At 40.2% G+C, this 13321-nt stretch overlaps 1 protein-coding gene across 1 annotated transcript in view; it reads right to left on the bottom strand.

The window, feature by feature from the left end:
* Window positions 1–13321, bottom strand: part of conv (convoluted) — a 378533-nt gene that overhangs the window by 65022 nt on the left and 300190 nt on the right. The gene's annotated exons all lie outside the window — the stretch shown is intronic.

The raw sequence follows: 13321 nt of genomic DNA, 5'->3' as shown, positions 1-13321 counted from the left end.
AGCTGAGACTATCCGTAAAAATAAAATAATGATCTGGTGCAAGTGAGGCGATCGTTTCTAGCGTATAATGTATTGCCGCCAGCTCAGCAACATATACGGAACAAGGAGCTTGAAGCATTCGAGAGGCGCTATGAAATTCGTTAAAAATACCAAAACCAGCGGACGACTCTATTAGTGATCCATCTGTGAAGAACGATCTTGCGGAATCAACTTGGCCAAACTTTGCAGCGTAAATTGACGGAACAATCATGGAACGATGATGTTCTGGGATCCCATGAATCTCCCGCGTCATAGATAAATCAAAACTAACTGAATTGCCGAAGTCGGAGAAGCATACACGATGAGGATTATGCTGTGAAGGGCTGACATCCTGTGTTATGTACACGTAGTACAATGACATAAAACGAGTTTGAGGGTTCAGCTCAAGAAGCTTTTCAAAGTTTTCGATTACCAGTGGGTTCATAACTTCGCAACGGGTGAGGAGCCTGAGGGACAATTCCGAGAACCGATCCGATAGTGGCAACATGCCCGCCAACACTTCGAGACTCATCGTATGAGTCGAGTGCATGCATCCTAACGCGATACGAAGACAACGATACTGGATACGTTCCAGTTTGATGATGTGAGTTTTAGCCGCCGACTGGAAACAAAAACTACCGTATTCTAAAACCGATAAAATCGTTGTCCGGTACAACGTTAGAAGATCTTGCGGATGGGCTCCCCACCACGTTCCGGTAATTGTTCGGAGAAAATTGATCCTTTGTTGGCATTTTCGTCTCAGATACTCTATGTGGGATCTCCAGGTGCATTTTGAATCGAACCAGACCCCAAGATATTTGAAGGACATAGAATGAGTGATCGGTTTACCCAAAAGTTGAAGCTTTGGTTGTGCTGGGCTATGCTTCCTAGAAAAAACGACCAACTCAGTTTTCTCCGTGGAGAATTCGATACCTAGCTGAATAGCCCAAGTAGACAAATTGTCTAAGGTATCCTGTAAGGGTCCTTGCAGGTCGACCCCTTTGGGCCCTGTCATAGACACTACGCCGTCATCTGCAAGTTGTCTCAACGTGCAGTTGTCACTTAGACAATTGTCAATTTCTCTGACGTAGAAATTATACAAAAGGGGGCTTAAACATGAGCCCTGGGGGAGACCCATGTAACTAAATCGAGAAGCTGTAGAGTTTCCATGAGAAAAGCTCATATGTTTCTCTGACAGCAAATTGTACAAAAAGTTATTTATTAATGGAGAAAGGCCACAAGCGTGGAGTTTGTCTGAAAGGACTTCAACGGATACTGAATCAAAAGCCCCCTTGATATCCAAGAATACAGAAGCCATTTGCTCTTTTTTAGCAAAAGCCAACTGAATTTCTGTGGAAAGCAACGCGAGACAGTCGTTCGTTCCCTTGCCCCTACGGAATCCAAATTGAGTATCTGAGAGTAGGTGGTTCGTCTCAACCCATTTGTCCAAGCGAAAAAGGATCATTTTCTCCAACAATTTTCGAATGCACGATAACATCGCGATGGGACGATACGAGTTATGATCTGAAGCGGGTTTTCCAGGCTTTTTAATGGCTATAACTCTCACTTGCCTCCAATCATCCGGAACAATATTGAGCTCCAGGAACTGACAAAACAAGTTCAACATGCGCCTCTTAGCGACGTCTGGGAGGTTCTTCAACAAGTTGAACTTGATTCTATCAGCCCCCGGAGCCGAATTGCCGCACGAAAGGAGCGCGAGTGAGAGTTCCAGCATTGAAAAAGGCTGGCTGATCTCGTCTACAGAATTCGTCGTTTCGCGAGGAATCATCTGTGCCGGCACGGAATCAGGACATACTTTTCGCGCGAACTTGAGAATCCAACGATCTGAGTACTCCTCGCTCTCGTTGTTCGAAGACCGGTTACGCATCCTTCGCGCCGCGTTCCAAAGCGTATTCATCGACGTTTCGCGCGATAATCCGTCCACGAATTGCCGCCAGTATCCGCGTTTCTTGGCTTTGATGAGGCTCTTGAGTTCGCGTTCAAGAGCCGAGTACGCTTCGAAATACCCGGGTGTTCCACGTTTCCGGAAAAGCTTAAACGCGTCGGACTTTTTACGATAAACCTCAGTGCATTGGTGGTCCCACCAAGGGGAAGGAGGTTTCCTACGGAAAGACGTTCCAGGAACCGGCCGAGTTTGAGCTCGAAGCGCGCTGTCCAAGATCAGATTGGAGAGGAAGTTATATTCCTCCATCGGTGGAAGCCCTTCTACCGACGACACGGCTTCCTCTATCGCGGTCTTGAACGTTGTCCAATCGATATTACGGGTGAGGTCGTACGCGACGTTAACGGGTTCCGACGGATTGAACCCACTGGCTATCGAAATTTTGATCGGCAAGTGATCACTACCGTGGGGATCTTGGATCACATTCCACGTGCAATCCAACGATAATGAGTTAGAGCAAAGTGTGAGGTCTAATTTACTTCCATTCGAAGATGGACCAGCCAAACGTGTTACTTCTCCATTGTTAAGTATTGTCATATTGAAGTTATCACAGAGGTCATATATAAAAGTAGAACGGTTGTCATCATACAGTTCCCCCCAGCCTGTACCGTGGGAATTGAAATCTCCCATGATCAACCGTGGAGCAGGAAGTACCGAACATATATCTGAAAGTTGTTTTCGATTAACAACGGCTCTAGGAGGAATATAAACAGAAGCAATACAAAGGCTCTTACCTTTAAAAATAGCCTGACATGCGACAACTTCAATACCTGTAAATTGTGGAAGATTCACTCTATAGAAAGAATGGCACTTTTTGATCCCCAAAAGTACCCCTCCTCCACGCGAATCCTCACGATCCAGTCGAATAATGTTAAAATCATAAAAAGGAAGATCTATATCTGAAGAGAGCCAAGTTTCACAAAGAGCAAATGCATCACAATGATTATTGTGAACTAAAAACTTAAAAGAGTCTAATTTAGGAATAAGACTTCGACAATTCCACTGTAGAATAGTGATCAAATCCCCGACCTCGTTTGGAAAATTATCCATCGAAGGAAATGATTGCTGCAATGAGGGGCCACTTCAATGTCAATTGCTTCAAGAGGGTCTTCACAGTAGGAAGCATTGCCAGAACAATGCTTTTGAGAGGATCAGAAATATTCAGGTACTTGAGAATATCGTCCACAATTTTATCAAATGAGAACAACCCAGATGAAGAAGGGGCTTCTGTTCTTAAAAATGGGACATCAGGGGTTTTGGATGTCCCCGGGAAGGGTGGAAAATCCTGGGTATAGTCAGTTCTTCTGAATCCAGGAGGAGTAGAAACTTCCTTTTTTCCACCACTCCTTGATTTGGGCAAGCTGATTTGGGGTTCTTCATTCTCAACTTTCCGCGAACGGATGCGTTTTCGTTTCCGTGCTGAAAAACAGAAAGAAGTTCCCTCCTCAGCCAAGTCAGAGTCAGTCTCGTCATCTGACAAAAGAGAAAAGGGATTTTTGTCGTTGGTCGATGGCGTGGCCGTCTTCAGCATTTCTGCAAAAGACTGCCGGGAACGTTCCTTAAGTGAGCGTTGTAATTTCTCCCCGCGTTGTTTGTACACCGGGCATGACGAGATACCATGAGGAGTTCCCTTACAGTACACGCATTTTGGTGCGGTAGCTGCACAGGTGTCATCCCCATGCTTCTCTCCGCATTTGGGACAGCGTGCCTTGCTGCCACAGTGGGAGGCCGTATGTCCCAACTGCTTACAGTTTTGGCAGTTCATGACCCGGGGAACGAACAAACGCACAGGTAGTCGAAGTTTTCCCAGCTCGATGTAGTGAGGAAGGGCTGAACCAGAAAAGGTCACACGGAACGAGTCTGTGGGGGTAAAACTCTTTTTACCCTCGCTGACAGATACTGAGCCCAGTTTTTGGACATCCAGTATCTTCACCGGAGGAAGCAAACGGTTCTTGAAACGGCCAACCGCCTGCTTCTCCAAGATCTCGGGGGTCAGACTCGCTTCGGTGACCACACCTTCGATCTCCACATCACGAGCTGGGATGTAAACTCTGTACTCGAGCGTGAAGAGCTGGGAGGCAGCAATCTCGTTAGCCTGCTTCAGGTTAGAGACGGAGACACGAAGTTTATTGTGCCTAACCTTCGTGATTTCAGTCACGGCCGAGTATCGCTTCGTCAGATCATTAGTAATTTGCATTACATTCAAAGGTTTGTTTCTGGGCTGAAAGTAGACAACCCATGGGCCAGTCGAGTCATCTGGATAGGCTCGCGATCGGGGGTTTATCTGAGCCTGTCCTTTGCCAGACTGAGACGATGAACCAGGGAGAGATGAAGTACGTTTTCGACCCTTCTTGCCATCGCGTGGCAAAGTGGTGTCATCTTCCGACAAAACGTCCATTTCGTCTTGCGACAAAATGTCCATTTTGCCGTACTAGTGGGAGCGAAAAACGCTCTACCACTGAAACGATAATCACTCGGACACAATACACAAAAAAAAAACTACAAACACAGAACACAAACTTAAAATTTAACTGTGGGCGAAAAAGAGAAACAAGAACAAAAACTTATCTGATAATCCTATACTACTACCACCGAGCGTATAAACGGCAGCAGCGGAGCGACGCGCAGCGTGGATGATCTTCGATCAGCGTGTGCGGGTGGTCTTCGTTGGTGTGTGCTTATGTGAGGGTCGGCACTCAGCTGCACACACGATGATAGATGAGCGGTGTCAATGCGGAGGCAGATGCTGACACTCGATGACGATGATCCGTGTGCAGGTATGCGTTACCACGCACCGATGGTGCGCAAAATGGTTGGCGAATTGGCAATCGTAAAAACAATTTTCCTTCCGATGATGCCGAAAACACACTTTCTTCTCAGAAAAAACTCACTTTTAGTTAATTATTTAGCTGGGAACTCTAAGCGAGAAAAAACTGACAATTTAAATCAAGCGAATAGCGAGAAAACTTCCAAAATAGCGGAGCGCGAACTAAGTCGACCGTACTTCTTGCTAGGACGCAGTGGAATGTATTTTTTTTATTTTTTTTATTTTTTTTAATGCCACATGTCTGTTTTTAACAAGCAGAACGCATATTTCACCTCCCAAGTTGCTACTTCAAGTCATCTTGTTCCCGGTGTGACATTTCTACAACCAACTCGTTTGTCTTTTCACGCTTCCTTGCTATTGAAGTAGGGTGAATTTTCAAGCTAAAATTAATTTCTTTCGTTTCATTCATAAGTCATCGCAAAAAGTTTTGATGATTTTTCATACCAGTTGTCTAAGACACTGTGTGAATAAAAGCGGGGAGGATTATAAACAAGCCAACAATGGATTTCGATCTTATCTTAGCATTTCGACACTGCTTTGAATAACATGATGGTCTACTTTGAAAAAAAAATCTTCTTTTGGCAACTTGTTGCATATATAGCTATAAATACCGTACTCGAAAAAAGTGAGACTTACAAAAATGGTCCTCAAAAATTAATTGTCACAAGTCGAATTTTCTTCAAACTTTCAGGGAATAAACTACAACATTATGGTTCGGTTTCTATTTCCGGAGTGATTTGATATTTGGGCGTAATTGTATTTGTAAACAAACTGGTCAATCACCGATTTCTCGAGAATAAAAGCTCAATCTTATAAAACGAACTATACCAAATGATAGAGGAATCATACCTCTACCTCATAGTGTTATTAGTTTTCAAAATTGAGGTTTTATTCGCGATAAATCGGCGATTGACGTGTTTGTTTACAAATACAATTACGCCTAAATCTCAAAGCACACCGGATTTTATTGCTGATTCTCCGCTCCATAACCGGATGCCCTTGCCCTTGACACCACTCACAACGTTTTGGGCAATGGTGGGGCCGACTTCTTTTGATACTGTTAAGCACTGTTTCTTCAAAACCAGGTCGTTCTCCAACACCATAGGTGTTTTACGAAGTCTGGCCTTCAAGATGACCCAAAACTCCGGCAAGTTCGGTGGGTTGACGTCTTTTGGTACAAAACCTAGTTGTCTCTGTAACAGTCTAACATCGGCCACGCAAATCCAGTCAAAACAGCGTCTCGCCTCCGTGAGACCGCAGGAAGGGTAGGAGGCGCTTCTGGAGGCACTCGTCCCGGTAGATTTGCCCGTTGATGGTACCCGTTGTGATGTCCGGCTGGCTCATCTTGCCGCACCCACAGATGGCCTGCCAAACCAAGAACTTTTTGGCGAATTTGTCCGCCTTGATGTATGTCTCATCGTCCATAACAACGCATCTCGGTTTCGTCAGCCACTCCCGGTAAAGCTTCTTGGTGCGGGTTTTAGCCACCGTGTTTTGTTTGTCGTTCCAGTTCGGTTCCTTCGGGACCTTGTAGACGTGGATGCCGGCACGTTTCATCGTTTTTTTGACAAACCAGATGGAAACATCCGCCTTCTTTGTCGCATCACGGATCGAAAGATTCGGCCGACGCTTGAACAGACTCAACACCTTCGTGGCCTTCACCGGGTCAGCTGTCTTCGGTATTCTATCGCAACCTGCCCACCGCTGGGTCGTCCGGGTCTCCTTGAATGACAGCACCACCCGGGAAATCGTCGAATGATGGATTCCCAACAAACATTGAATGTTGAATAAGAGCTTAATCAGGCAAAAACAAGCTTCTTCAGCTAAAAAATACCTTGTTCAGCAGTTGATCAACTCAAATTGTTTGTTGGGTTCCCAGGTGTTTCCCGATCCATATGTGGACCGCAGTCAGCTCTAGCTCCGATGCCATCTCGATAACCACTGGACAGATTGTGATGACATTCTGCCAGCGTAAACATTGCACTCTTAGCTGGTTTCAGACAAAATTTCATAAATTTTTAACCACGCGCTAAAAAATAGCAAACTAATCAATGTGTCTGAGTACAGTCTTTATTTCAGCTATTTTGAACACACAGCTCGATGAAAGAAGCTATTATCTAACATCTCATTGATAAAAGATAAAGTCAATGAAGATAATCGATGAAGACCACTTAGGATTTTATACATTGTTCCGGTTGAAATATGACATATATTGAACGAGTGTTAAATATTGATTGTCACCGAAAAAAAAACACATAATCTTCATTCAAAATTTCAAATATTTTGACATTCCATGTTTTGGGAAACACAACAGATTATGTGAGTGTAGTTTTATGCGTTGAAAATTTGTATGCGTTCGTATGCTTGGTATTTAAGTTTGAGGCTGAGACCTGAAAATTTCATGTCTGCTTCACAAAACACGAACGCAAAACAGTGAAAAATTAAAACAACAAAGAAAATTTAGAAACTGGCTTTCGTCACTATCACGAAACGAAAATGAGGACATTTCTCATGGGATTCCCGGAATATTTACAATTATGGCCATTATGGACCTGGGCACTATGTATCACCAATGAAAGATATTGGTTTTGATCTATTATGTGACTAAGTTTCGCATGTTGGGATTTGAACAATGTATTCCTGGTCCTCATTATAAATTTCATTAATCTTGTGCTCGAATTCTCATGTGATTCATGTCGCTTCTAGTTTCTGGATAAGTATTCACATAAACATGCACTGGTCGTATCTCCAGAACCAGATAACAGATTTTGGACCAATAACTTGGTTTTTTTTTGGTATAATTTTGTGCAATGGTTGGCGAAAAACACGTCTTCCAAAATTTAAAATTGTCGGCGTAGCAAATTTATACCGGCGGCGTATCAAAAATGACCAAAAGTGCCGGCGGCGCACAGGTCTGTAGCATACTTTCTTATGGAACGGAACGAATTATGAGAAATAAATCTATGGAACCAGCTTAGTAGTCATCTAGGCTACACGGATAATAGTGCATGAAAGTACACTTCTTTAATTCAAAACCGAGTCTTCATCGTGTATTTAGATCTGAGCGTGCATTAATGGAGCGGAGCAAAATGTGCGTTGGCATGAGAGAGACAACTTGTACTGTTATTCCTCTCGTACCTTCGCAAAATCTCTCAAAATCGTTCTGTCAGTATTGCACGAAAAATTTCCACGACGATGACAGATTCCTGCACTGCACTTCGACAGAAATAGTATGCTACCACGTGCGACGCTTATTGATGAAAAGTTATGTGACATTGTGTGTCCCTGGCAACGATACCATATATCCTGATATATACGAAAACAGTTGGGACCTCCTTGATTATTATGATACCGTAGGGAAATGTAATTAGTTTGTTACCTAAAGAAATATTTTCAAAAATTAACTGTTTGGTTTAATTAGTTTTCAGTATGTATTGTGATCTCAAAGATAATTTTCTATAAGTCTAGATTGCGTCCGGTACAACACATATTTAAGTGAAACCGTTTTGATTAACATCGAGGCAATATAATGTACTGCGTGGCAGGTACCAGATAAAGTTTTAACCTTTATACAGATAAATAGGCTCAATTCCAGCAAAGAAGATGAGCACTGGGGGACAACATTATTCTAATCTTCACCGCCATTTCAATACAATTTGTTGAGCATTTTTACGTCATCGATAAAATGTAAAGGACGATACACACTTTTCGGAGCAGTTAAGCTAAAACATGACGTACTATTTTAAAGAGGGTAACAATTGAAATTCCAATTGCAACAAATGTCAGCCCCATAGTGAATCTACCCAACAATATGTACGAAATGGTACACCAAACAAGATTTCAAATCAGAGACCAAAGTAAAACTATTGTCCAACAACCAACAGAAAAAAAAATATTTAGATAAACAAAGAGCATACGTTTTACTAGCAATCAAAGAAGTAAAATAAATCCAGCTGTTAATTCATATTTATATACTGCCCATAAAAGCATATCAGTCCCATCTGGAAAAACAGAAAGCCGAGAAAAACACTGTTGAAAATGTATTTATCAGTAGACTCTTAATGGCTCAAACGCAATGTAGGCGAAAGTGGAACGGCAATGGCAAGTATGACAGTTGTCATAAATGACATCAAGATGTCTAATCGAAGTCGATTTGGTTCTAACCCTGGTTCTAACTATTTTTCAATCCGATATGTACGCTTACTTGACAGTTTGGCAATAGATTTGACAGTTAGACAATAGATTTAGCTATTACTTTGCCGCAACGTGTCAGATCTGGATCTAATATGTGAGGCCCTTTATGGATGGGACAACCAAGTTTTGCTATTTTTCACTATATTTTCAGAAAAGAAAAACATGTGACTTGTAGTGCACTGTGTAAAATACAGGTAATTTACAATCAATTAATGGATAATTCATGTCTGATAAAAATCCATATGGAACTGATATGCTTTTATGGGCAGTATAGTGATAAACACTTGTTAAACAACAGACCCCTGCTGGAAAGCAAAATTGTACCAAAAGCATATTTTTCCAAGCGAAAAATTACCAGCCTCGATCAACAATCGAGGTCCAAACAGTGGAAACTACTGATCAAAATTTAGTCGCAAAAAGCAAGTAATCTATTTCGTAAACAATACCAGCCATAGCGTGTTTTCTACGTACTTCAGGAAACTCCCTTTTTTAAGAACGTGAGCAAGCAAGCGGAAAACGTAATACGCAAACCAAAGAAAACTTTAAACAAAACGACGATTGTAACATAGTGTAAAGTAAAGCAGTAAATAATGAGGAAAAAAGATATACAAACATTTTTGGAAATTTTATAATTGTTAAATAAAACTAATACCCGTGAAAACATATTTTGATATATTGGAAAGGACTTGAACGTTATTTAAACTGGCAAAGAGAGCAAATACAAGAAACATTTGTCAAAAACAACAATGAAACCAAGGTGTTTGTAACGAAACCAACAAAAAAAACTCCCTTCTTCCGTAGTCGACGTCCCACATCAACACCGTCGTTCAACGCCCAACTCATAGATCTTTTTCTAGTCTGTGCACCACCAACTGGTTAGGTCAAGTTTGATTCACTAGTAAATAGAGAAAAGGTAAATCTAACCCACTTAAACATAAAATTCAAACATTACGCAACGGTTGAAAAATGCTAGCATTCACACCAACAACGTTCCAAAAGGCCCTATTTATCACTTTTATCATAACGCTGCTGGCACTGTTGCTGCTGCCGCTTCTGCTGCTGCTGCTGCTAAACCACTTCCATTCCACCAGCGCTAGAAGTTTCAAAATGTCACCACTTTCGTAATCGTAGCCACATTAGTGTCCCGTTTCGGAACAACTCTTAGAATTTCGATCTCTGATATCTTGTTTCGCAACCATGACAAATTGATTGACGCATGAACTCTTTTTCCATCATCTTTGTTCTCTACTGTCACACACATTGTTCTACCATTTACCATCAATTTCACACGCTCATTCCTAGTTGGTAAATTTGTTCTATAAAGTTAACTAACTTTCCTCCTGTTAAATGTCAGTTCTCCTAACGAGGAGCCTTTGGGATATAATTGGTTGGGAGGTCCTCGCATTTGAGCCAACACCACTTCTTCTATTGCTTGAATATTATACAACCCAACTGGATCTTTACGCATGTCCTCGAAACAAGAACCTGTTTTATAAATACTGAGGGGCAAAATGCACAGACGGACTGTATCGAAAATAAGTTATACACAAAAGATCTTCAATTTTTAAGGTCATGTCCTTTTAAATAAGTTAACAATATCCAAACAAACAAATAGGTATTCATTAAGCTACTGGTATCGTCTTAAATTAGTTCCTCTTATAGGAATTTACACAGTTCATTTTTTAGTATTTTTTGAAGACATTGTTCCAGCATATTTTTAACAATTTCAATGTTTTGGAAGTCTTAATCAGTGCTGCTAAAACTCGACAAAACACGGCGATATTCAAAATTCTACTTTGTTACCAGGTGAATCTTTGTCATTGACGAAAAAATAAATGAGATTTTGACAAAGGTTTTTTTGAAGATCAAGTCTATCAGTGACTATGTGAATAACAATTTTGTCAATATCACGCGAAATTCCGTCAATGACTATGAAAAATCTCAGCACTGGTATTAATACGAGTAAGTTAAATTGGTGTCCTATTTTCAGGCAGAATTCCGCAATGAATGGATGCCAAAACAATTGAAAAAAAAAAACATTTCCGTCACAAAAAAATTTCTAATAAAAAGTTGTTCCTTATAGTTAGGCACTAATTTTGGTGTCAAGTAATACTAGGGTGGTCCTTTTATCATTGAAATAAAAAAAAACCTTTTAAGTGCATGAATAAAAAAATATATTCTTCGGAAAAGTTATAACTCAGGTAATTTCAAGTAACTAAGTAAGTAAACACAGATTTTTGCTCTATTTTTATATTTCAAATTTCTCAGTTGTCTTGAGATATCTTTTAGAAGTTTTGCAGACGCAGATTTTGCCGCACAGAACTTGTCGATATTTTTTTCCGATCATGAGTTATTGATATTTTTATTTTAAAAATATGTTCTTTTTAAATGTTAATATCTCTTGTTGTTGCAAACATATCTTTATTAAGGACTTTCAGCCCTGGGGTGGTTCGTCTCCATAGAAAATATCTTTGAACGGCATTTGAAAGTGAATGTATTTGTCTATATCAGTGCTGTAAATTCTCAAAATCATTTGAACATTTTTGATGAAAATGAGAAAAGTAGCTATTCGCTATCAAAGGGGGCCTCCTTCGAATGGGTGATATCAGTTGCTTAGTCATTTGACGCATGGATCATTCTCATTTGAGAAATGCTATACATCATTCAATTGAGTGTAACCTACACATAAACGGAGCTATGGTCGACATTCAGGCGAAAAAGCTAAGCCAATCCAAAACCAACCTGACTTCTACCAAACCCCAACCCGATGTTGACCCGACATTGATCCGAGATAAACCCTAAATTGACCATTCTGCTGGGTTTCTTCCATACTCCACTGTCGTATATCGAATGATAGTGAGTGACTCAATTGACAGTGAGCTTCGAATGAGAAAGTGGCTCTTCAAATTATGGTCATGTGAGAATTGTTTTACACAGAATTAATTGAATGGTTGTATTGGTTTATCTTCAATCGAATGATATGAAAATTTACAGCACTGGTCTATATAATATAAAAAAATAGAGATATGTTTACCGTTTACGTTAATTTTCCTTTTAATTCTAATACTATTTCAATTTCACTTTCACTAATTCACTTTCACCAATTCACTTTCACTTTTACTTTCACTATTTACTTTCACTATCACTTTAAACTATAACAGAAACATATTTCGTTTTCTACTTGCAAACATTTTCAGTGTCTAGTCATAGACTTGAAGAAGTTTGTAAGTAGTAAATACGTATCTGTTATAGTAAAGAAATACGAATCTGTTATAGTTTAAAGTGACAGTGTAAGTAAATAATGAAATAATTGACTTGTGAAAGTGAATTAGTGAAACTGAATTGGTGAAAGTAGTAGTAATAAGGAAAAACAACGTAAAAGGTTATGTTCTACTACAACCAGCCATTGCCCCTATATATCAACTAACTTGAGCGCCACCCTAATGTTGACCAGTACCATAAGAAGGAATTTCTTAATCACAAAAAAAAATCCACAGGAGGCACCAACTGTCTAAATATTAAAACAAAATTATTGGAACACTTCATTTTTATTTGACTTTAGCAACATTTTGCGCGCTACAATATGAACAAAAAACTGATTTCCCCATAGTAATTTCCAAATAAACTTCAAATGGTTTGTGCCAAGTCAGTTTCTTATCAAATGAGTTCGAATTTTGGGAGGCATATCAGGTCCCAATTTGGAACCGTTTGAGCACGGTGAAATCATTGAAATTATTGATGTTTGCTACTCGATAGAACGGAATTAGGCTATTGCGAAGAACTAGCGCTCTACTCTATTTATTCTATCAACACGCTTAACAATATTCTTCAGAAAAATGTGGACCGGCACGTTTGAAATATACCAGTCATTTCATCACGAATTTGAAAACAACTCAGTAAGTATAATACTAAAAGACTGACCGTTGGATGGGCAGTTCGTTGAGCAACAATTTTGCAAACTTTTGGAAGCTCCTCTCAACTATTATGCTTTCATCAGTGTAGGGAAACCTATCAAAAAATTAAATCTCACCAAACTGTGGTGAGATGAAGCTTCCACATCGGCTGGCAGCAGTCTCTTCGTGTCTGCCATCGGTGAAGAGAAAAAAAAAAGAGATAGCATTATTATACCTTCTCTTTCTAAGGAAACGAGATGCAACGGAATCATGTTTGCGTCTATTCAACTCTCAGCTTCAACTTTTAGACGTTGTGAATAGTCTCGCAATATCAAAGGAGCTTGTAAAATCAATATCAAACAAGATATTTTGCTTCAATATCTCGAGTGATATTGAGCGCGTATGAGAGCGGAAAAATATCAATTT

This window comes from Ochlerotatus camptorhynchus, unplaced genomic scaffold (genome assembly GCF_037179485.1).
Source record: "Ochlerotatus camptorhynchus isolate MF236.1 unplaced genomic scaffold, CSIRO-AGI_Acam_v1.1 ptg000215l, whole genome shotgun sequence".
In the NCBI taxonomy this organism is placed as follows: Eukaryota; Metazoa; Arthropoda; class Insecta; order Diptera; family Culicidae; genus Ochlerotatus; species Ochlerotatus camptorhynchus.
Note: the sequence above shows the minus strand (reverse complement) of the source record. Positions and strands in the feature narration are given on the sequence as shown.